Genomic DNA, 24,004 nt, shown 5'->3' with positions numbered 1-24,004 from the left:
TTCAATGTCTATACTCTGCATTTCCTGTGACTAGGAATAGTAGTCTCTTACATGAACAGGCACAATATACATCTGCTGAAGACACTTTTCTATGTATTAGACCTAAGGGAAGGCTAACAGGAGAAATCCTAGCCAAGAGACACCCCCAAACAAGATGACTTCTCAAAAATTCTTTTGTCTTCAGATTTTTCCAAGGGGTAGGGAAGAGCCTCCAAAGCTACAGCCCACTACAGCAGACCCCTGAGGGAGAGAGATGCAAAGAAATCTATTCATCAAAAAGATGGAAAGGACAAGTCTGACCACGATCTGGTTACAGCAATGGAGAGATCATGCAGTACATACTGCAGCAAAATCAGGTGCTGACAGCTGAGAGATAACAAGCTGCGCAAGGAAAGAAAACACACACACACACACACACACACACACAGAGAAGCACTTAGATCTAAACAAGTGCAGGAAACTGACACAGGACAAAAGAGTGGGATGTGGTATTAAGTTGAAGCAGTTCAAGAGTTAAATCCGTGAAAACTACTCACACGACAGCAACAGCTCACGCTGGTAACTCCCGTCTCCCACTCATTTTACCTTGTTTTCCAACATAGAAAAGGTAAGCTCTTTTCTCAGTTCGCAGCAAATCCAATACCCTTCAAATGCTGTTTCTCAGCTTGCTAGATGGCTAGACTAGGACACAGGAATGACGCAGCAACATCCTCCCCAGCTCCCTTCTAACAGCAGGAAGAGAATCAAGGACCAGAAGAAAAGAGTAGCGGGGTATGATTTTCCTTCTCATTCCAAACACCTCAGGTTTGTCCTCCTTCTGTAAGAGAGGTGACTATTATGACACTCATCCCAAATCATTTTTTTTCTCTTTCAGATTGGGGTTTGATAATCTTTTAAATTTTATTCCATTTAATTTTGTTCTAGTATCCTTACACAAGTTTCTTCATGGATTTCTTCTTTGTAAAATGGGACTAAATATGCTAACTCCAGACCTTATTTTCCTCATAGGAATGTTACTTGAAGGAAATGTTATTTAAAGTACTTGGAAAAGTTAAAAGCATAATATAATAACAATAGCTAGCACTGATTATATGTTTACTTCGTGTCAGTCTAAATCCTTCGTGTGAACTCCTTTATTTCTCACAACGCCATGAGGCAGATACAATTAACCTCATTTTTCAGATAAGTAAACTGAGGCACAAAGAGGTAGAGTTTCTTTCCAAGTTTACACAAATATATGGTAGAGCTGAAATTCAAGCCCAGGCATATTGGTTAATAATTGTGAGTATATATTTCTATACTAATAGAATGTGTAATGAAAATTATGTTAGGATATTAATAGCACATGGCTTAAGGAAACAACACAATAAATAACTTAGTCAAACATTCAACAAATGTTTGAATTCTACTTTGTTCCCACCACCATATGCCATCATTTGTACGCCTTCTGAGATTAACATGTAACAGATACACTTATGTGGGACAGAAGAGCTGGAGTCACAGACAATATGTCACTTTTAATAGGAGCACAAATAACTTAACTGTGCCTCAGTGTCCTCGTGTAAAACAGCGACAATACCTACCACAAAGAATACAAGCTACATTGTATTTCTTACATGTCAAATGACACATTGCAAAACCCCTCAAATTAAAATGGTAGTGTCTTCTTAGAAATGAATTACTCCACCTTCTCACTTGACAAATCTGAAGTCCAAACTGTAAAGTAACTTGCTCAAGTTTGTATAGCTAGGTAATGACAGAGACTCAACCAGAACCTCCAGACCCAGTCCAAAGCTCTTTGTCATCTCTCTAGGCTGAATAATTCCATTTCCTGACAGGACAATGTGACAAATATCAGAGGACAGAGAATGACTCAAAACTTCTAAGGATTATAAAAAAAAATTCAGGATGCAAGGCTTCAACGTTCATTTAACACAGCACAACAAGACAAAACAACAAAAAAAGTGGCATTACTCAGTACTGCTTCCTTCTCAAAAAATCATGTCATTTCAAAAATTTGCTCTACTGCATTTGTATTCGGCTAACCCACATTTGCTCATGCTATGCCTTCCGAGCCATCTCTGTAACTTTCTGAAACTGTCTTGGCAAACTCAGGTCAAAATCCTAATAAACTCCAGGCAACTGTCACAGCGCAGTGTTATTATAGCAAATACTCCTGAAAATAAGCAGGGCTTAGAAATTCTATTATATTGAGATTCTCAGTCTAGTTATTTTTGCTGTGATAGAAGCCGATCTGTTTTTTCAGAAATAACTTTCCATTCAAATCATACCGAAATAAGAGAGAAGACATAAAATTTTTCTCATTAAGGTCACTTATTGATATTCATTGAAGTTTCCCAAATTTTTTGGAGCATTTCAAATCTCACATGAGTTTACCAAAGAACTCAACTCATATCACTCTTTCCACAAGTCTGCTCTAAAAAGGACATGTTTGGTTTTAGGTATTGTAAGTATTTAACCAGAGTCAAGACTAGAATCCATTTTACACACAAGCCACAGAAGGATCAGGGAGAGAGAAAAGAGAAAGAAAAGGAAGACTGGCAAGTCAAATCAATTATTTTCTTAGAAGTCCACAGGGGTACAGAGCCCTATAAAACGCACAGTGCCAATCTGCTCCACCCCTTCCCTGCTAGTCAGTACAGGCTACAAGATGAACACCAGAGTCCAACAACAAGCCAAGTTCCAGGCAAAATGGCCTTACTAGGCTAGATGGAGCCAAACACACACATTTTTAACTCCTAATCAAAGAACAGAGCTTCAAGGAGGAAGATGATCAATAGCTTAAATACTGCAGAGAGATTAGGGATTAAGAGATTAAGGCATGGGCTTCCCTGGTGGCGCAGTGGTTGAGAGTCCGCCTGCCGATGCAGGGGACACGGGTTCGTGCCCCGGTCCGGGAGGATCCCACACACCGCGGAGCGGCTGGACCCGTGAGCCATGGCCGCTGAGCCTGCGCGTCCAGAGCCTGTGCTCCTCAACGGGAGAGGCCACAACAGTGAGAGCCCCACGTACCGCAAAAAAAAAAAAAAAGAATCAGAAAAACGTACACTGATTGATTCCCGCTGTCCAAGGAGTCAAAGAGTATTCAACCAGCAAAAACACGAATAACAGTATTCATTAGAGAGAAGAGTTGTTTTCATTTATAGGTTAAGAGATGGAGGAAATATTGGGAGAAAAGATTAAAAACCTAGGACTCGACTCACATTTGTGCACAGGTTCTATCAGACCCAGTAGAAGCAGCTGGTACAGGAATGAGGCGGAAAGGGATGGGGCTTAGATTTATAATGTTGAGGAGATAGTAAAATTAGAACTTTGAAGTAATTATCAATGGCAAACATGAAGAGTAAGCTAAAGAATTTTATGGCTGCAGATGATAGACGAATAAAGAGAGAGGAACAGACCAAAAAACTGCTAAGTATCACTGACAGTGAGTCTCCAGTACTAACTACAGTTTCAAGTAGAATGATCTTCAGTCCCACTTTCCCAGAAGCTGGACCCTGAAACTGCCTTTAATTTCATTTGCCAAGATTAGCAATTAGCTGAACTGTGTCAAAATTGGGGATTTTTTTGTTTTCTGAATCAAACATTTGTTTTTAATAAGGATTTGTTGAGAGCTCTACAAAAGGATAAGAGAGACATTATCCAAAACATAAGTGAATGTAATTGACTAGAACTAGGGCTACAGATCCTATTTGGTCTTTTAAGCTGACTCCACCCCACCCCCACCTACCCAGACAGGATGGAAAAGGATAGATATAACACCAGTTAAATTTGGGTAGCACTTCACTGATTTGAATTACTGCCTAATCAATTATCTCAACTGACCCACACTTCACTCCTATTCTTATGAGGTCTAACCCAAAAACAGAGTAGTATAAAGAACACAAGTTTTGTGTCACGGTACTCTAGAGTCCTAACTCTACCAGTCCCCCAGGGATATTTCTTAAGCCCCTATGAGCTTCAGTTTCCTCATCTATAAAGTAGGAATAATAGTACCTATTTCATGAAGTAGTTGTCAAGATTAAAGAGTTAACAGACATCAGGTATCTGATACAGAGCAGATGCTAAAGAAATGTCAGGTAATATATTCTACTAAAACATGCTGCAATAACAGAAATTCAAAGACTATTTTAACTAATATTATAAACTAAGCCATCCAAGGTGAACCAGTTTATTGCTACACTGCTGTTAATTTACACAGGACAAATTCTGTTTTAAAAAACCTAAAGTAAAAAAAGCATTCCAAAAATTCTGTTGCACTTGATAATCTAACTAATGATGATGTTTTTTATTGGGGTATAATTTCCATAACTAAGAACTTAGTGGTTTGAAACATACTTTTTTTTTTTTTTTCCAAATAAGCACTACTTCCAAAATAGAGGAGATCTTTTAACTTCCAATTCAATCCCCGGGCAACATTAGAGACTCTCAACATATCTCAAATAAATGGAATTGTAAAATCACATGGATGTAAAGTAGTTAGCAGAGAATTCAAGGCAAAAGCCTATGTCTTTCTCCTTTTCCCAACTTGAGTTAACTAATATCACAAATGCTCCTCAGTTTTACCAATCCTATAATCTTAGAGTTATCATTTCTTTCTTTCTCTACATCATCATTAAGTCCTATCTCTTCCTTCTTCAAATCTTCTCTCCAACATATCCCTCTTTTTTTTACTCCCTAAATTCAGGTCTCAATAGTGTTCACAGCTGAATTTCTACAATTCTTTTTTTTTTTGGCTGCATTGGGTCTTTGCTCCACGTGGGCTTTCTCTAGTTGCAGCGAGCGGGGTCTATGCTTCGTCATGGTGCGCAGGCTTCTCACTGTGGTGGCTTCTCTTGTTGCGGAGCACAGGCTCTAGGCGCGCAGGCTTCAGTAGTTGCAGCACGCGGACCCAGTAGTTGTGGCTCACAGGCTCTAGAGCACAGGCTCTGTAGTTGTGGCGCACGGGCTTAGCTGCTCTGCAGCATGTGTTATCTTCCCGGACCAGGGCTCAAACTCATGTCCACTGCACTGGCAGGAGGATTCTTAACCACTGCGCCACCAAGGAAGCCCCCTCTATGACAATTCTTAACTGGCCTCCTTTCTAATAATCTACATATCTCGTGATTAATCACTCTACAAGTTCCAAGTTTATCAAGTCATGTCCCTATTTATAATCCTTCAATGATTCCCAAATGTTGGCAAGATCAAGTCCAAATTCCTCTGTATAACTTTCAAGACTGTTCATAATCTGACTGAGCATTACCTCACTGATCTTACCTCCTCCTAGTCCATAATCTAACTCTATTATAGGATCAGACAAGTATTCTCAGGTCCAATCAATAATACAAGTTTGTTCCAATCTCAGTATCTTTTCTCTTGCTCTGCCCGGGCCTGGAAAACTATCCCCTTCCTTTCCACCTATTCAAATCCTATCCATCCATCACTGTAAACTCTAGTCTAACTGCCTCCATGAAGCCCTCACAGGTCACTTCAGCCCAGACTAATCCCAGTAAACTATGATCTGTCATTTTGACATAAATTAACAGCATAACAACAGACCTCCTAGAGCAGTCACCATTGTACCATAGATTCAATGGCATTTTCACACACAAAAAAAAAACTTAAGTAAACTTTTCATAAGGCTGAATTATTCAGTATAAAAAACTCCTTTCATCTGAGATGATGCCCTTTCGTTTCTCTGTTTTAAAATGTTCCATCTTTAACCCTCTTGCACTGTTGGTGGGAATGTAAATTGATAGAGCCACTATGGAGAACAGTAGGGAGGTTCCTTAAAAAACTAAAAATAGGAGCTTCCATGGGGGCGCAGTGGTTGAGAGTCTGCCTGCTGATGCAGGGGACATGGGTTCGTGCCCCGGTCCGGGAGGATCCTACATGCTGCGGAGCGGCTGGGCCCGTGAGCCATGGCCGCCGAGCCTGCGCGTCCGGAGCCTGTGCTCCGCAATGGGAGAGGCCACAACAGTGAGAGGCCCGTGTACCGCAAAAAAAAAAACTAAAAATAGAATTACCATATGACTCAGCAATCCCACTGCTGGGCATATACCCTGAGAAAACCATAATTCAAAAAGACACATGCACCCCAATGTTCATTGTAGCATTTACAATAGCCAGGTCACGGAAGCAACCTAGGTGTTCATCAACAGGCGAATGGATAAAGAAGATGTGGTACATATAAACAATGGAATATTACTCAGCCATAAAAAGGAATGAAACTGGGTCATTTGTAGAGACATGGATGGACCTAGAGACTGTCATACAGAGCGAAGTAAGTCAGAAAGAGAAAAGCAAGCATCATATGTTAACACATATATGTGGAATCTAGAAAAATGGTACACACGAACCTGTTGCAAGGCAGAAATAGAGACAAAGACATAGAGAACAAACGTATGGACACCAAGGGGGGGAAAAGGGGGGTGGGATGAACTGGGAGATTAGGATTGACATACATACACTAATTAATATGTATAAAATAGATAACTCTTGAGAACCTGCTGTATACCACAGGGAACTCCACTTTGCTGTATGGTAGAAACTAACACAACATTGTGAAACAAATATACCCCAATTTAAAAAAAATAAAAAAAATGTTCCATCTTTTACAAAATGGTGGTATTAGATGAAAAGACTGTTTTTCGTTTTCATGTCCTTACCTGGAAAACAAAAACCTCTTTTGAAATATGACTGGTTTTATGAAACCCAAGCTCTGGAACCACAAGTCTACATCCCCCATTTTGGCATTTATATATGGCCCAAGACTGTTATGGAACTATTTTAAAAACTAGGTACTGTCTCCCCATTGAGAATTTTAAATTCTTTAAGAACAAGGGCTATATACCGCACTTCTTTTGCCTTTTTCTTTTCTCCACATTAATTAGGCCTGGATCAAATATATAACAAGTACTGTAAACTGAAAAAAATTAACAAAATTCCTGCTTTTTTTTTTAGAAGATGTTGGGGGTAGGTGTTTATTAATTAATTTATTTATTTTTGCTGTGTTGGGTCTTCGTTTCTGTGCGAGGGCTTTCTCCAGTTGTGGCAAGCGGGGGCCACTCTTCACTGCAGTGCGCGGGCCTCTCACCATCGCGGCCTCTCCTGTTGCGGAGCACAGGCTCCAGATGTGCAGGCTCAGCAGTTGTGGCTCACGGGCCCAGTTGCTCAGCGGCATGTGGGATCCTCCCAGACCAGGGCTCGAACCTGTGTCCCCTGCATTAGCAGGCAGATTCTCAACCACTGAGCCACCAGGGAAGCCCTCCTGCTTTTTTTTTTTTTAGAGGTTTTTTTTTTTTAATAAATTTATTTGTTTTATTTATTTATTTTTGCTGCATTGGGTCTTCGTTGCTACGCTCGGGCTTTCTCTAGCTGCGGCGAGTGGGGGCTACTCTTCATTGCAGTGCAGGCTTCTTATTGTGGTGGCTTCTCTTGTTGCGGAGCACGGTCTCTAGGTGCGCAGGCTTCAGTAGTTGTGGCTCACGGGCTCTACAGAGCAGGCTCAGCAGCTGTGGCGCACAGGCTCAGTTGCTCTGTGGCATGTGGGATCTCCCCGGACCAGGGATTGAACCCGTGTCCCCTGCGTTGGCAGGAGGATTCTTAACCACTGTGCCACCGAGGAAGCCCTACAGGGTTTGTTTGTTTTTTTTTATTTTATTTATTTTTGGCGGCATTGGGTCTTCGTTGCTGCGTGCAGGCTTTCTCTAGTTGCAGCAAGTAGGGGCCTACTCTTCATTGCGGTGCGCAGGGTTCTCTCATTGCAGAGGCTTCTCTTGTTGCAGAGCACGAGCTCTAGGCGCCCAGGCTCAGTAGTTGCGGCACACAGGCTCTAGGGCATGCGGGCTTCAGTAGTTGCAGCACGTGGGCTCAGTAGTTGTGACTTGCAGGCTCTAGAGTGCAGCCTCAGTAGTTGTGGTGCATGGGCTTAGTCGCCCCACGGCATCTGGGATCTTCCCCCACCAGGGATCAAACCTGTGTCCCCTATATTAGCAGGCGGATTCTTAACCACTGGGCCACCAGGGAAGTCCCCAAATTCCTGGCTTTTAAATTTGATGTGAAACTGACCAAAAATGTAACTAAAACCTGTGTTTGTCTCCTCTCCACTCCTCTTCCCTAAAGATTCTCTGCATCCCTGTGGATTGTACCTATTTAGTGAACAACCACTACCTTCTAATATTTCTGCTCAAATCCCACTCCTCTTGCCTCTCTTTATGATCTGAAATTTTATCCCTCAGTTACCTTATTATTTCTCCCTGTTCCATTCACTGCCTCACTACCCACCCACCTAGTTTTCCATCATGCTACTTTAAGATCCTGCTAGTCTCTTTCAAACTGTCTTGGGATCTAGTCTTAAAACAAAAGTCTAACATAATCACCAGTCCTCAAGGTTCCTACCAAAAAAAAATTTAGCTTATGTTGGAAAGTATATAATTTTATCAAATTATATTAAGACTATCTCATATTGCACTCCAGTACAGCTGTGGCAAAAAGCATTAAAACTGGTATTCCTGATATAAACCTACCAGGGACCATTACTTTGTTACACAAACAGCGTAACTACATTTGTAATATCTTCTATGCTCAACCAGCTTCTGTGTATTCTGTAACAGTATTCCATTTTAAAGACATTTACTATATCTTTAAATTTACCATGACCTAAAAATGGTATTCTTTCTATCCTAAGAAACATAAGCCAATGTTGACCTCATTTACTCAAGGAATAATGACCTTAAATGCACACAGTTCATAAAATCATTTTGTGTTCTGGTTCAAGCAATGTAATTTTCAAGAACAAGCTCAGAGTCAAGTCCCAGCTTGGCATTCACCAAGTGTGTTGACTGTGGGCAAACTGAGCTCATATCTTAAGGATTTTTCATCTGTTAAATGGGGATAATTAACAGTATCTACCCCAAAAGGTTGTTAAGAGAAAGATTAAATAAAGACATAAAAAGCACTTAAGTACAGTGGCTGGCACGTAGTCAATAAATGTTAGGTTTTATTATTAGTCCTCAATAAGAAAGAATCCTTAGAAGAATTTTCAAGAACTGATATAAGACTTAAATGAGCTGTTTATTCACTGATGTTAGATATAAATCACTCAGATGGCCTAAACCAGATAAATTACCCCAGGTAATTAGAAAGACAGCACATTTATGATAAAGCTGCTTCAGGATTTAAAGAGCCAAAAAATTACTTCTACTACCTTGTCTGGCATTTAACTTTTCCAGTTAAATGCTTAAAACTGGATAAAAGCAGAGATTTTACACTTAGAAACAGGAAAATACTGTCATTTTTCTATCTAAACTCTTTAGCCTCTGCAGAAAACCTATACAAATAATGCCTTGGTAAGTGGGAAAGGAAAATACCTTTTAACTGTAATTAACTTCATATCTGTTCCCATACAGATGTGCCTCTCAGCAAACTAAAAATGTTCCTTTCTCCCCCTTTTTAAAAACTTTCTTTTTTAGACAAAAAAAAAGGACGAATTTTTAAAAGGCTACAAATAAAACCATGTTGATATTAATACAAGATAAAGCTTTATTAGAGAGAATTTCAATTCAATCATAATACAAGTTAAACAAGTTATAGTCAAGCAATTATTTTTATTTATAGAGGTTCAAAATGAGTGCTGTTATTCAAGTCATCTTGGGAAGCAAGACTCGCTTTCAACAATGCCACCAAGGCTCAAAACCTTTTTGAAACTCCATTTGTAAGCGTCTCAGAGACAAGCCTCATACACAAAAAAATCCTAGTCTCCACCTTTTAGAATTACATCTCATTTATGACCAAAAACAATGTTGATTACTCACTTCATTCACAGACTTATCTCCAAAAGTTAAATATAACTCCCCCCAAATGAACACTTAATCAGGATTAAGAACATGAAATACGCTCTACAGACAAGTTCAAAAGTAGTATACCAAATATTTCAGTTTGGAAATCTCACTAAAATAAATATATGACTACTCATTTTGTAAACTTCTAATATTTGTTTTTAAAAAGCAGTCATGGAACTTCCCTGGTGGTCCAGTGGTAAAGAATCCGCCTTCCAATGCAGGGGATGCGGGTGTGATCCCTGGTCAGGGAACTAAGATCCCACAATCCACATGGCCAAAGAAAAGAAACTTAAAATACACAGTACGCATCTCTTAAAAAATGGGTTTACATTTATCACTCAATTGTGTTACGTGTATATTAAGTTAAACCATCCCAGTTACTACTAATTCAAATTTGCACTTAAATTGGCTCAAAGTAAGTACATACGAAATTAGTACATACATTCTTCTACCATTAATAAAAGAGAAAAAATAACTACTGAGAGAGCTTATTGGCAAGTCAGAGAAGGTAGCTTGAAGCAGATTTAACTGGCTTAAATTTTTCATTGTTGATATCAAAATAAAATGTTACTCAACAGAGTAATTCAAATGAGGTAGTACCTAGTATCTCATGTCAGTTAATAGCTCCAATCTGAGAGCATTAGACAAACATTTGATTAAGCGTCATTCCAAGAAGAAACTGTGCATAGTTCTTTTCCAGTGACAGATTCCAGAAGTATCTGCAGCAGGTCTAGACTCCTGTACTTTCACACCCTAAGCACCTGAAGCAGTCGGGGCACTCTCAGCCTTTTGATTAGAGAAAACACTAAGCAGAATTCTAATTAAAATGTTAATAAGCCTGAGAAATTAAATTATTACTTACATAAGCATCATTATGATCAATCATTTAAAACTGTACCGAGGGCCTACTATGTGCAAAGCTCAGTGAAAGGAAATGAGGGGAGTACCAGCCAAGACAAACTTAGCTTCTAATCCAAAAGCTTCTGATAAAATTAGGTAATTAAGATACAAGCTAATAAAGTTAATCAAGAACATGAGGGGTACTAGCGTAACAAGCCGCAAGATTTTTGAGAAAGTGAGAAGCTTCTGTCCCAACTAAGGACATAAGATACATGCTAGTGTGACTTAACCAAGAACGTGAGGCGTATTAGTAATAAATGCCACAAAATTTTAGAGAAGAGAGACTTACTATTGCAAAGTCAGGACAGACTTCAAAGATGGGGAATTGAGCTTAGTCTTGAAGGATGGAAAATATGAAATAATTAAACAGCATAAGAGAAGAAAAGGACAGAAGATAATGGAAATAAAGGTGCTGAATTGGGAATGTGGTCATTAAATATTTATTAAATACCTACTACATGTCACTCACTGTGTTAGGTACTAGGTATACACTGGTGAACAAAGCAGATGAGTTCCCTGTTCCCATGAAGTCTAATTGGGAAGACAGATAATAATCAGGCAAGCAGATATATCATTATAATTGTAATAGGTGTTATAAAGGGAGTTAACAGATGCCAGTAATAGGAAATAACAGGAAAGGATTAGCTAGATAAAATGATGAGGGAAAGGGACTTCCCTGGTGGCACAGTGGCTAAGAATCCGCCTGCCAGTGCAGGGGACACGGCTTCGATCCCTGGTCTGGAAAGATCCCACATGCCGCTGGAGCAACTAAGCCCGTGCGCCACAACTACTGAAGCCTGCGCGCCTAGAGCCCGTGCTCCACAACAAGAGAAGCCACCGCAATGAGAAGCCCACGCACCACAACAAAGAGTAGCAACTAGAGAAAGCCTACGCTCAGCAACAAAGACCCAACGCGGCCAAAAATAAATAAATAAATTTATTTAAAAAAAAAAAAAGTGATGAGGTTAAGTATCTCTGAATCATAAGCTGAAGCTTTAAGGAGGAAGCCAAAGAGCAGGGGAGAGAGTATTCAAGAAAGAGAGAGCCACATGTACAAAGGCCCTGAGGTAGGAAAGAACTTGTGTTTAAAAATAAATAAGCAGGTAGGGTGACTGAAGCATAATGGACCGTGAAACTAACATAAGATGACATTGGTACATACAGGCCAGGTTATACAAGGCATTATTATAGGCCAAGATAGAGTTTTAATTTTATTCCAAGCCCCAAAGAAAACCATTAAAAGTTTCTGCGTACTCACATACTGTTGAATAAAAGGAGCCAGACCCAAGAGTATATACTGTATGATTCCATTTTTACAAAAGTACAAAAACTGTTTCTAAAAACATTGTTTTTACAATGTTTTGTACTTTTGTAAAAATGTTTTACAAATATTTTTACAGAAGTACAAAAACTGATCTATGCTGTTAGAAGTCAGGATGGTGATTACCCTGGGTGGGTGGAAAGGCAGCGAGAACCCGAAGGGAACTCAACAGGGGCTTCTAGGTCCTGGCAGTGCTGTTTCTTGATCTGGGTGCTGGTTACATGCGTATATTCAGTTTGTGAAAAAAATCATCAAGTTGTACACTTATGTGTACTTTTCTACATATAAATAGTATATACTTCAATTAAAAGTTGTAATAATTTTTTAAATTTTTTGCAAGTTTTTAGTAACATATGTTTTAAAAATATTAGTCTGTCCAGATAAAATGGGAACAGAGGAGCACATGCAAATATGGAAGGACTTGATTGACATATTAACCTGGTGGAAGCTTTCAGATCCATATAAAACAGGAGGAGCTTTTTCATAAAATAAGTCAAGCAGCCAGTGAATATAAAGTACCATGTTTATAAAGAATAAATGCTGGGTCTAGAAAGGGAGTTATACAATAAAGGATGAGCTATAAATTCCTTTGAATGTGAGACAGTATCTCTAGAAATTAAAAAAGAAATAGATGAAAACAGCAATGCCTAAAAAGGTGAGCCATGCTCGTTATCTTTTAGCTTATATTTAATATGGTATTTAAGGTGAGTCATGCTCGTTATCTTTTAGCTTATATTTTAATATGGTATTTTCAAGCTCTTCCCTTGCCACCCCAACTCCAATACAGCAGTGTAATGAAACACAAAGATCCTAAACTTGAGCATCAATCACATCTGAGCTGAAACCAATGGTCTGCCCCTCACAGCTCCGACAGTAACTGCTCTGAGCCCAGCTCCCTCATGTATAAAGAGGATAATGACTACCTCATAGTTGTTATTTTCTCGCTATCACCACCCAAAATGTTGAATTGGTAGACTGGTATTTTAATTTAATTATCATTTTCTAATGGTATATGGAGGGCCAATGGTTGATGGGGTTCCATTCTCAAGATTCATAAATGGGAGAAGAGGATTATCTAGGAGTCAACAATAAAGATAGAATGAATAAAGAAAAACAAGAAAGGGACTTCCCTGGCAGTCCAGTGGTTAAGACTCTGAGCTTCTATTGCAGGGGGCACAGGTTTTGGTCCCTGATTGGGGAACTAAGATCCTGCATGCCGCGTGGCACGGCCAAAAAAAAAGAAAAAAAAAAAAGAAAAATGAGGAGTCAAAGATAAAACTAGGGCTTCTTCTAGCAGGTCAGATACAGTAGTTTCAAGCATTTTCTAAGACAGGGACTTGAGCTGAAGCAGACTGGGACAGGTTCAGTGACTTCAGAAATTATGAGAAGGAAAAAATAATCTATGTTTTCCCAGCAAGACACAATTCCTACCTAATGTATTCCCTTTGTGGAATATTAGCTAAAACAAGTTAGAGATTAACACTAAGGATATTCTGTCATAGGTGGAAGGGCAAGGCCTTTAATCATTTTATAGCATCCCCACCCTTAAGAATTATTTGAACAACCATATTGTGTAAAGCACTTCTTAAGTATAGCCAAAGATGTTAAGTTTTTTTTTTGTTTTTTTGCGGTACGCGGGCCTCTCCCTGTTGTGGCCTCTCCCGTTGCGGAGCACAGGCTCCAGACGCGCATGCTCAGCGGCCATGGCTCACGGGCCCAGCCGCTCCGCGGCATGTGGGATCCTCCCGGACCTGGGCACGAACCCATGTCCCCTGCATCGGCAGGCGGACTCTCAACCACTGCGCCACCAGGGAAGCCCCAAAGATGTTAAGTTTTATATTTCAAGAGCTACTATTTCAAAAAAGAAACAAAAATAGAAATTCAAGTTGTTAATAAATCTTTGGGTAATTTTTATTTTCCCCACAGTGTATCCCCTATCCTAAAAAGTAATGAAAACCCGGTTCCTCACGAATTTATCTTTCTGCTGATCTGACAAGTGTCCTCATCTCTACCTCTCTTACTCTTCTCATGCACCTCACCATTAGATACCTAAGGTTTCCCTGTTTCCTACAAAGTTGGCACACTGACTTTCTAGTATTCACTCTGATCTCACCAGTATTGATTCTGAACATAGAAACTTCACAACATTCCCAACGATCACTCTACTAACCAACACCTAAGAGATAACACACAGTTTAAACAAATGAGGGCAGTTGTGGTGATCACACAAATGTATGCATTTGTCAAACCTCATTAAACTGTACACTTCAGGTTGGTGAATCTTATAGTATGTAAATTATACCTCAATAAAGCTGATTTTTTTAAAGAGAATGCATGCATTCATTCATCCAGCAATATTTACTGAGCATCTATCATGTGCATCAAAGTTTATACCAAATCTTTCAGCTTGACTACTTGGGTCCTACCTGTATGAAATGTGTGTGCTCTACTCATAAACTAACACTGTCCCAAAAAGCCATGTTCCATGAAAAATGGTTCCATTTCTGATTATGAATGTCTCCTTAATGATGCCCTCTACAGCAGAAGGACCATTGGCTATCCGTCATCTTCCATTACATAAATGAATTCTATGCTCTTTATTGTAATACAAATGCTTCCATCGTAAGAAAAAAATTAAGCACCTAAGCATACAGAACATACCTCTACCACAGCCTTATATGTTTGTCTTTCTATCAAAAAAATTAGAATATCTCAAAAGCTTACTGATAACATTGCTGGAAGAAAAGGTAATATTATTGGGGAACAGACTTAATTGACTCATTTTAGCAACCATAGTGACCCAGTGGCTGAGTCAAAGGCCTGGAAACTAGGCCTCCTGGCTCCCAACCCAATATGCAGAGTGGATCTTAGAAACAGACTTCGGTTTGAATTCCAGCTCCACTTCTTACTAGTTGTATGCATACACTTAGGAAAGTCACCCTCAGTTTGCTCATCTGTGAAACAGGGATGCCAACTACCACCTCACAGCATTGTTGTGAAGACTATATGAGATCTATACCATGTAGCATAATTACTGGGCACAGAGTAGGCAACTCAACAATATTAGTTCCCTTTCTTGGTCTTAAATTATTTAAGAGTAAGAAAATATCTATTAATCAAGGCTAATTCACAATCCCTATTAGTAATCACAGGACAACAATGAACCTGTATTTGCTCCTTGTTCATCACTCTAGATCAACTCCCTTCCCATCCCACCGTTTCCAGTTTTTCAAACTTCAGTTACTATGTTTAGAAGTGATTTAATTTTAGAAACCTGGAAAATTCTTCTGAGTAAATTGAGCAAAACCTTCATCTGCCCCAAGGGGAATTCTGAGCAAAACAATTATTTCTAACAAGAAAAGAATTTTTTTCTATGGGGGTTATTCAATTTAACCACATGAATGCCGCCAAAGCTGCACGCAAAGTAACAGAAAGCCGTCTGGAACACACCGTACAGATTCTCCAAAGGGAAACATCCCCCTAAAATCCAAACACCTCCCTCCCTAACCTTAGGTAGTAAAATCTTAATAGGTGATCTGAATTCCCCGGCTCTGACACCAGTCCAACTCCTTAGGCCAGAACTGCAGCAGTCCGTAAAACGCCCTGAACAAACCCCACCTCTCAAAATACCCCCAAAAGGCAGGCAGGTTCAGAAAGTATTTTCTCCTTAATGGACAGATTAAACACTAGAAGCACAATTCCTTTCCCAAGGTCATCCAAGTCAGTGAAGGTGCGACGGAGAATCTGCAGTCTCTCGGGCTTTACGGAGATCACACTGCAGGGATTTTTTTTTTTTTGAAGTGGGGGCTGCCTATTCTCTTCCCCTCTCCCACCCTCAAGTGTGAGCACTGGTCTCGGCATTTCCGAAACAAGCCACAACAAGCTCTGCAGTGTTAGGAAAGGGGCTGACGCGACGAAGAAACAGATGCTCCAAAGCAAGATGGTCTTTCTCGGCTCGCAGAGCCTCCTCCAAGGTTATTAACAGAAACCGCAGGTACCCCAGGGAGCTCTACAGCGGGCTCCGAACCCCCAGCCCGGCCGCTCCGGGACGCCGGGTTCCCTTCAGCAGCCCTCGCAGCCCGAGGCCACCGGCCCCAGAAACCGCACTTCATTCCAGCGCTCCGGGAAGCCATGGCTCTTTCCCCGCCCGGGCAAGGGTGGGGGCGCGCAGGGAGGCGGGCCGCTCGCGCTGCGGAAAGTTCACCGCGGCTGCGGGCGGGGGCGGCCCCGGCCCGGCTCGCCCGCGTCCCCCAGCAGATTCCACCATTAATTAGTCCTAAGGACTGTCTACTGGCAACTTAAACAAAGCGAATGCCTCGAATTCCTTCCCGGCCCAGCGGTCTGGCTGCGAGACCAGCATCGGCCGGGACGCGGGCTGGCGCTGCTGGCGGACAGCTGCGGCGGCCGCGGCGGGACCCTCTCCTCGCCCATCCCGCGTCCCCGCCGCCGGGCCCCGCAGCCCGGCCCGCACGCCAGCCTGAGCGCTCCCAAACCTCCCTCCTCCTCCTCCTTCTCCACCTCTCCTCCTCCTCCTCCTCGGGAGCTCCCGGGCTCTTCCTGTAAGATCACTTCCTTCCTCCCCGGGTGCCCACGGGCCCCGCGCAGCCCCCTCCCCGGCGTCCCGGCCCCCCGCCCGGCCGCACCGCTCCCCGCCCCCACCGGGCCCCGCGCGCCTCCCCACCCCCCAACTCCCAAACTCGACCCTAAAACTCTCCTCTGCTCAGCTCTTGGCCCCTAACATTTCTCCTCAGGTTCTCGCTCCCACCAAGAAGTCTCTCAAAACCTTCCCTCCCCCTTCAAAGGAAAAATTTCCCAACTCCAAAAGAATTCTCAAGGTCTCTCTCCAAAGATCTCCCTTTCCGAGCTCCTTCTCCGAAATTCCGCTCAAACTCTACCCCCACCTCAACTCCACAACCCCCCAGCCCTCGCCGGGGTGCGCCCGCCGGTTCTGCCCGGTCACCACTGGGTGCCCCGACCCCTTGGCGGGGCAGGCCTCCTCCTCCGGGCGCCCTCCTCTCTCCGCCCGCCCGCCCGGCCTCCCGCGCCGCGCTCCCGCCACCTCCCCACAGACTCCTCACCTCGGCGGCTACGGCCCGCGCTCCCGCCCGCCAAGGGCTCCGGCGCTCGGCTCCCGGCGGCCGGCGCCTCCTCCGGCTCCCAAGACTGACAATGAGGGGCGGAGCCAGAAGGTGACGTCAGCGTCCTGGAAGGCGGGGTCTTTGTGGGGGCGGAGCTGATAGACGGTCCCGCCTCCTTTGTCTTCTCCCCCTTCCCGGGACTTGGACTTTTCCAAGTTTTTATCGCCTGTCTAGCTAGGTGCCCAGGTCCTGTGCTACGCGCAGTGGAAAATCGAAATGGAAGACAAGACGTCCTGCTTTCAAAAGGGGCACCCTCAGGGGATTGTGGGATTAAATGAGATAATCCATGTAAAGGTATTTAGCCCAAGGTCTAGTATGGAATAATCTCTCAAAAAATACTATTTCTATTACTCAGCAAAGTGTGGAAAAGGAACTCAGATTGAACTCAGGAGGCATGGGTTCCAGTCCCCAGCTCTGCTATTAATTCCATGTGTGATCCTAGATAAGTCCTTTGCCATCTATGTTCCCTCCTTTTGCCTTCTTTAAAATGGGAAGGGGCAATGACCAGATGATTTCAAAGGGCCCACCAATAATTCTATGGCATTTTCCTGTGGACCTACTATGTGCAAGGTACCTAGAGCCCAGAGAAGGGAGAGGGGTCCTTTGAAGACAACCTAAGACCCAGATCCAGCATGGTATAGAACACAGCTCTAGACACTCTCCCCTCAGATGCCCTCCCACATACTGACACAGGCTTGCATTCACAAGGTCAGACACAGATGCACTGAGGGCTGCTTCCTCTTTGACTGCAACAGCATAGCCGGTCTCTTGAGATATCTCTTGTGTAAGCTCCTTATTGCCTATGGAATAAAGGCCAAATGCCTGGCCTGGTGTGATCTCTTCCTACCTTTACACACACACACACACACACACACACACACAAAGTTTATCCAAACTTCCCCTAGCACACCCACTGCTTTCCCACATCTGCGCATTGCTCAGGCAATTCCCTTGCTGTCTCTTCTCAGTTTACAACTCTTCCTAGTTTCTCCCAGCCAGAAGCTGACTCTCTCCCTACTCTCCCTACTCTTAATACCCATGGCATTGTGTTAACTCTCATGTGGGCATGAACACATTTTAACTTGTGTCAAACTGACCTCCCCTTTGTTTCTTAGCACTTCCTTACTTCCTTGAGGTCAGAGCCCACACATGTTTGTGGAGCTCAGGTTCTGATGCCAGAAAACCCTGGGATTATATACCCATGTTCTGGCCCGTACTAGCTCTCTTTGAGCCTCATTCTCCTCATCTGTAAAATGGGCATATTAATACAGTCCTTGTGGTGTTCGGTTTAAAATTATATAAGACACTGTGTGGAAAGCACCAGGCACAGTTTTCCACAATGTACCTGTCATTCTTACTTTCATTCTTTTTTTTTTTTTTTATTTTATTTATTTATTTATTTTTGGCTGTGTTGGGTCTTCATTGCTGGGCACGGGCTTTCTCTAGTTGCAGCGAGCAGGGGCTACTCTTCCTTGTGGCGCGCAGGCTTCTCATTGCGGTGGCTTCTCTTGCCGCGGAGCAAGGGCTCTAGGTGCATGGGCTTCAGTAGTTGTGGCATGTGGGCTCAGTAGTTGTGGCTCACGGGCTATAGAGCGCAGGCTCAGTAGTTGTGGCACACAGGCTTAGTTGCTCCACGGCATGTGGGAACTTCCCGGACCAGGGCTCGAACCCATGTCCCCTACATTGGCAGGTGGATTCTTAACCACTGAGCCACCAGGGAAGCCCTTCATTCTTATTATTATTATCATCAATATTATTTCTAGTTCCTAACACCAGATAGCATCCCTAGTGATAATCCACCTAATCATTTCATAGTGGAAGACTTTGAGGTGCTGAGAGAGGAAGAGGCTCACTGAAAGGGGCCCTGCAGAGCATGGCCATTGGAATAGAAACTGCAGTTTTTAGACCCCAGGTGGATTCTGCAGAGTCACAGCTGATACCCCAGAGTGTCTCTGTCACTCAGCACCCCTCCAGGCTGGGGACGCCTTCAAGTTCTCATCCTTTGCAGCAGAGCTGACCTGGTTCTCCCTTGTGCCTCTCTCCTCTCGTTTTCCTTACAGAGAGATGGATCTGTGTTAAACTGCCCTTGGCGACTCCGCAGTCTTCTAGCAGAACTGCAGCAAGGCACTGGGTGTCTCCAGAGTGCTGGCCTGTGGGAAGAGGGAAAGGGCTTTGGGGTTCTGATTAATTTCCTGCGAGGGGGGACAGGCAAATGGCTGTTCTGAATTGCCTGGGCTGGTCCTCAAGAGCCCCTAACAAATCGCAGCTTATTTCTAGAATAAGAGATTCCAAAATTCAACTTCCCATGAAAGGAAGGCATGGCCACAGGATTGCTGCAGGCAAAGAAAGGGCCTTTACTGAGTCCCTGCTATGTGCTGATTCCAAGCATTGCAGACACTTGGAAGAGAGAACCCAGGACATACAGGGGAGGTTCTGAAGACAGAACCTTCTCTCTGGGACCCATGAACTGATCAGCCACTTATTCATTCATTCAGGGCAAAAGCTTTGGCACAGGACAGATCAGGATTCAAATCTCAGCTCCATTACTTACCAGTTGTGTGACCTTGGGCTTTCAAGTCTCTGCACCTCAGTTTCTCATCTGAAAAATGTGAATAATAATAGTATTTATTTCATTCAGGGGCTGTGAGGATCAAATGAAATCACATGTGAAAGAGCTTAGTTCAGAGCCTGGCATCTAGTTCATGCCAGGATATGGTGGCTGCTGTGACTATTCCAACATGGCCTCCCAGTAAGTCCTCTCATGTGCTGGCCTCTGGACTGGAGGTAATAGTTCCAACCATAAGAAGCTCATCTGGTAAAAGGAATGGAATAGATTTTCATGAATAGGCAAGAAAAAGTGTCTACCGGGTATTGTTAAATTAAAAAATAAAAAAGAGTAAGAATAAGTTGCAGAATTACAGAAGTAGTAGGATCCCATAATTATAATTTATATGCTTAGTATATGCATTACAAAACAGAGAATATAGAAGACTAAATACGATGCCTTCACCTTTTTTCCTTTCTTTTTATTTTGCGTTTCTTTGTGTGTGTGTGTGTGTGTGTGTGTGTGTGTGTGTGTGTGTATAGCGGGAATTTTCAAAAAAGACTCTACTGAATGCTAAGAGGGAGAAAGAGGATGAAGACACAGCTACAAGGTGTATCAGCAGTGGGCATCTGAACCAACTGTTCATACGCCATAGAAAATTCTACAGGTTCCACCTCATTCTTCATCGCATTCCAGGGAAAGCCCCAGCCCAGACAATTCTCATCTTCTCACGTCTCCCCAGCCCTTAGCTGCACTTGAACTTTCAATGGTATAGCCAGAGGCAAGACTCTGAACAGAACTCCCAGGAACCATAGCAAGGCCAGTAGGAGAGACCTTTAAACAGGAAGAATCTTTTTTTGCTCCCTGTCCTGTGCCCCATCCCCACCTCCCAAGGAGTAACAATCTGACAGCATCTTGTGGCTACAGTGCCTAAACCTGCCTGCACTTTCATTTCTCCTCATTATATCTTTCTGCAATTTAAATTTTTTTACAAAGAGGATGTATTACTTGGTCATCAGAAAAAAGGCAGTAAAGATGTATATAATAAGAAAGCTAACCAAGCCCGTGCTGGTTCACTTTTGTTGGTTTCCAAACAATAAATTAGAACGATGTGGTTGAGGCCAATGCTTAAGTCTCACAGGAATCATAGAAAGTAAGAGTGGGAAGGGATAGAATCACCCTCAGTTTCTCCTACCACCCCCAAAATGGCATAATTTTAAGTCCTCTCACATTTCAGACCACCCACCAACACATGTATTTCATACATTCATTCAACAAACACTTATGGATCCTTTACTATAAACCAAGCATCATATAGGTTATGAAGGTCATTATTCCTATCTTGCAGATTAGAAAAACAAGACTCAAGGAGGTAAAGTAAACTGCCCAAAGTCTCACATCTATTGGGATCTAAACCAAGACCTTCACAACATCAAAACTCAATTCCTAAAGGGTGAGGGCTAAATTCCAACGTGAGTACCTGTGTACTTAGGCAGCCATGATTGCTGGGTGGCCTCGGGCAAGTCACTGAACTCTTCCCAGCAGCAGTTTCCCCATCTCTGTGGAGTAAGGACGTACCTGCATATTTTACGTAAGTTAAGCGCTTTGTAAGTTATAACACATAATTCAAAGGGAAGTCATTATATCACTCTTCTGAGACTGATTCTCACTCATCTTTGGATCTCTTGGTGCTTTCCCCATTAGTGTTTATCCCCATTAATGTTTACCCCCCATTAACACATTTAGGACAGTCTTCCTTGCACAAGCTCATATTACACCCCCCACTAGCCTGGGACCTCCTCGAGGAGTGGAACAATGCTTATTCATTGCTAATTCCTTTCTGCCCCTAGTGCAGTGTCTGGCAGTCCCTCCATTCCTTCACTCGTTCATTTATTTCATAACAAATGGCTGAGAGCCTAACATGTGTAAGACAGCAAAGGTCCCTGCCTTCTTAGACCTTAAGACTGGTGGGGTGGAGAGACAAGAAAATATTAAGCACAGTTAATTACTTCATTAATTAACTGCATTAAATCTCACAAAGTGGGACTTCCCTGGTGGCACAATGGTTAAGAATCCGCTTGCCAATGCAGGGGACACGGGTTCAATCCCTGGTCCAGGAAGATCCCACATGCCATGAAGCAACTAAGCCCGTGCGCCACAGCTACTGAGCCTGCGCTCTGGAGCCCTCGAGCCACAACTACTGAGCCCGCATGCCACAATTACTGAAGCCTGGCGCCTAGAACTCGTGCTCCGCAACAAGAGAAGGCACCGCAATGAGAAGCCTGCACACTGCAACGAAGAGTAGCCCCCACTCATCGCAAGTAGAGAAAGCCCGTGCGCAGCAATGAAGACCCAACGCAGCCAAAAATAAATTAAAAAAAAAAAAATCTCACAAAGTATCAGCCCAGGTGCAATGAGAGCTTGGGGGACGTGTTGTGGGGACCTAAGTGAATCCAGGACATAGGGAAGGCTTCCTAAAGGAGGTGGCCTTGAGGCCTAGAGATGTTAAGAAATTTGTTCAGTGTCACACAGCTGTTGAGTGGAAAAGCTGGGATTTTAACCCAGAACACTTGACTCCACACCCATATTCTTCTACTAAACAACACTGCCTTTTATCTCCTCCCTCCTATTCTTCCCTGGCTCTTATTGGTGAAAGGGAGCAAGGTCTGTCTAACACGGGATGCTCAAAAGCAATGTTTTTCCAAGATTGGGGGATCAGGGCCCTCTTTGAGAATCTGGTGAAATCCATGAATCATCTCCCATGTATACATGTATACAGACAGACCCACAAAGTCTTGCCTGCAATTTCAGGGTTCATAGGCATCCTGAGGCCCAGGTTTAGAACTCACACCATGGGGACCATAGGACTTTATAGTGAGATTCTCAGAACCACAGAAAGAGATACCAGGGCCCCATGGGGACCTCAAATTCAGAGACAGACCCCAAGATTCTATAAAAAGATTCTGAAGATCCAGGCGAAAGAGCCTGGGATCCCGTAGAGACCCCAAGTCCTTCCCCTGCAGAGACGTTAAGATGCCACATAGATTGCAGAGGAGGCTCAGGCCTGGACAAAGCTGGTGTCCCCACAGGGGAACCCGTGGGCCTTGGAAAGCTATGGTAAGACCTTTTTTGGGTCACTGACACCTTTGAGGAAAAATGCAACACACAAGATGCTGTACACAAAATCAAGGCTTTCACAGACCTCTAGGAGGCCATCAGTAACCCCCAGAATCAGGCCTCCTGTTCTTGGGCCTCCACAAGAACCTGAAACCCCTCAAGAACCTGGACCAGGACCGCAGACTCAAGGCACAAACTCTAGAGTCAAACAGACCACGGGTCGAATTCTGGCCCTGCTGTTTACTAGCCATGACCTTGGGCCACTCACCTACAAACCCTCAGGCCTCAGCGTCTCACCTCCCAAAAGAAAGGGTCGGACACCTCTCCCTCCCCAGCCCAAGGCCCCGCGGCGTGGGCTCCGGGGCGGGTGGGGTGTAGGCGCCTGCGGGACCCAGTCTCTCCGCTCCGGCGCCCGGGAGGAACCAGGATTGCAGCACTTTCCTGCAATGCTAATGGGCCGACTGCAGCGGGAGTGCGGGCGGCGCGGGAGGCGGCGCGCCTGCCGCAGTGACAGCGCCGCGCCGCGCCCCCGCGGGCCTGGGAAGCCGGCGGGGCCGTTCCCACCCGCCGGGCAGGGCGTTCCCGCCGGCCGGCTTCCTGCAGTCGGGGGCAGCGGAGGGGGGAGGCGCGGAGGGGCCGCGGGGCCCGGCAGGCCTGGTTCCTGGCTTTCTCTCCACGTTTCCTGAGCAGGACCGGCCGGGGGATGGGACCCAGCACAAACGTCCTTCCTGGGAGCGCAGCCAGGAAATCGCGTCCTGGTTCGCTCAGGTTCCTCCTCTGTCCGGGAAGGTGCCGATTGCGGTCCGTAATCTTCTCGTACTTACCCACTGGGCGTGATGCGACCCGCTTACCGCTTCGGGAAGCTGAGAGCTGAAAAGGCAGACCCCAGACCCTACAACACAGCAAGATTCCAGCCCCGTGATGGAAGTTAATTCCATCCTACGGATGAGAAAACTGAGGCTTGAAAAAATGAAGTGACTTACCCAAGGCCGTCATAAAAACATTACTGCAAATAAAATAAAGTGTTCACTACCTACCAGGCGCTGTGCTACAAATGCTCTAAATGTAATTGTATCATTGAGTCCTCAGAACCTATGAAGATAACTATTGTCCCTATTTTATAAATGAGGAGACTGAG

The 24,004-nt window shown here is 43.7% G+C and overlaps 1 protein-coding gene across 2 annotated transcripts in view; it reads right to left on the bottom strand.

The window, feature by feature from the left end:
- The window catches only part of LUZP1 (leucine zipper protein 1), an 80,886-nt gene extending 63,644 nt beyond the window's left edge, over nt 1–17,242 (bottom strand). For both annotated transcript variants that reach the window (XM_022552164.3, XM_022552168.3), the window contains exon 1: nt 17,145–17,242. The gene's annotated coding sequence lies outside the window, so the exon portion shown is untranslated. The remainder of the gene's footprint in view (nt 1–17,144) is intronic.
- Nucleotides 17,243–24,004: the final 6,762 nt, after the last annotated feature.

The sequence above is a fragment of the Delphinapterus leucas genome, chromosome 1 (genome assembly GCF_059928025.1).
Source record: "Delphinapterus leucas isolate spDelLeu-1000000601 "Yukka" chromosome 1, BTC_Dleu_Yukka2, whole genome shotgun sequence".
Classification (NCBI taxonomy): Eukaryota; Metazoa; Chordata; class Mammalia; order Artiodactyla; family Monodontidae; genus Delphinapterus; species Delphinapterus leucas.
The sequence above is the reverse complement of the archived record's forward strand: the minus strand, read 5'-3'. Positions and strand labels throughout refer to the sequence as shown.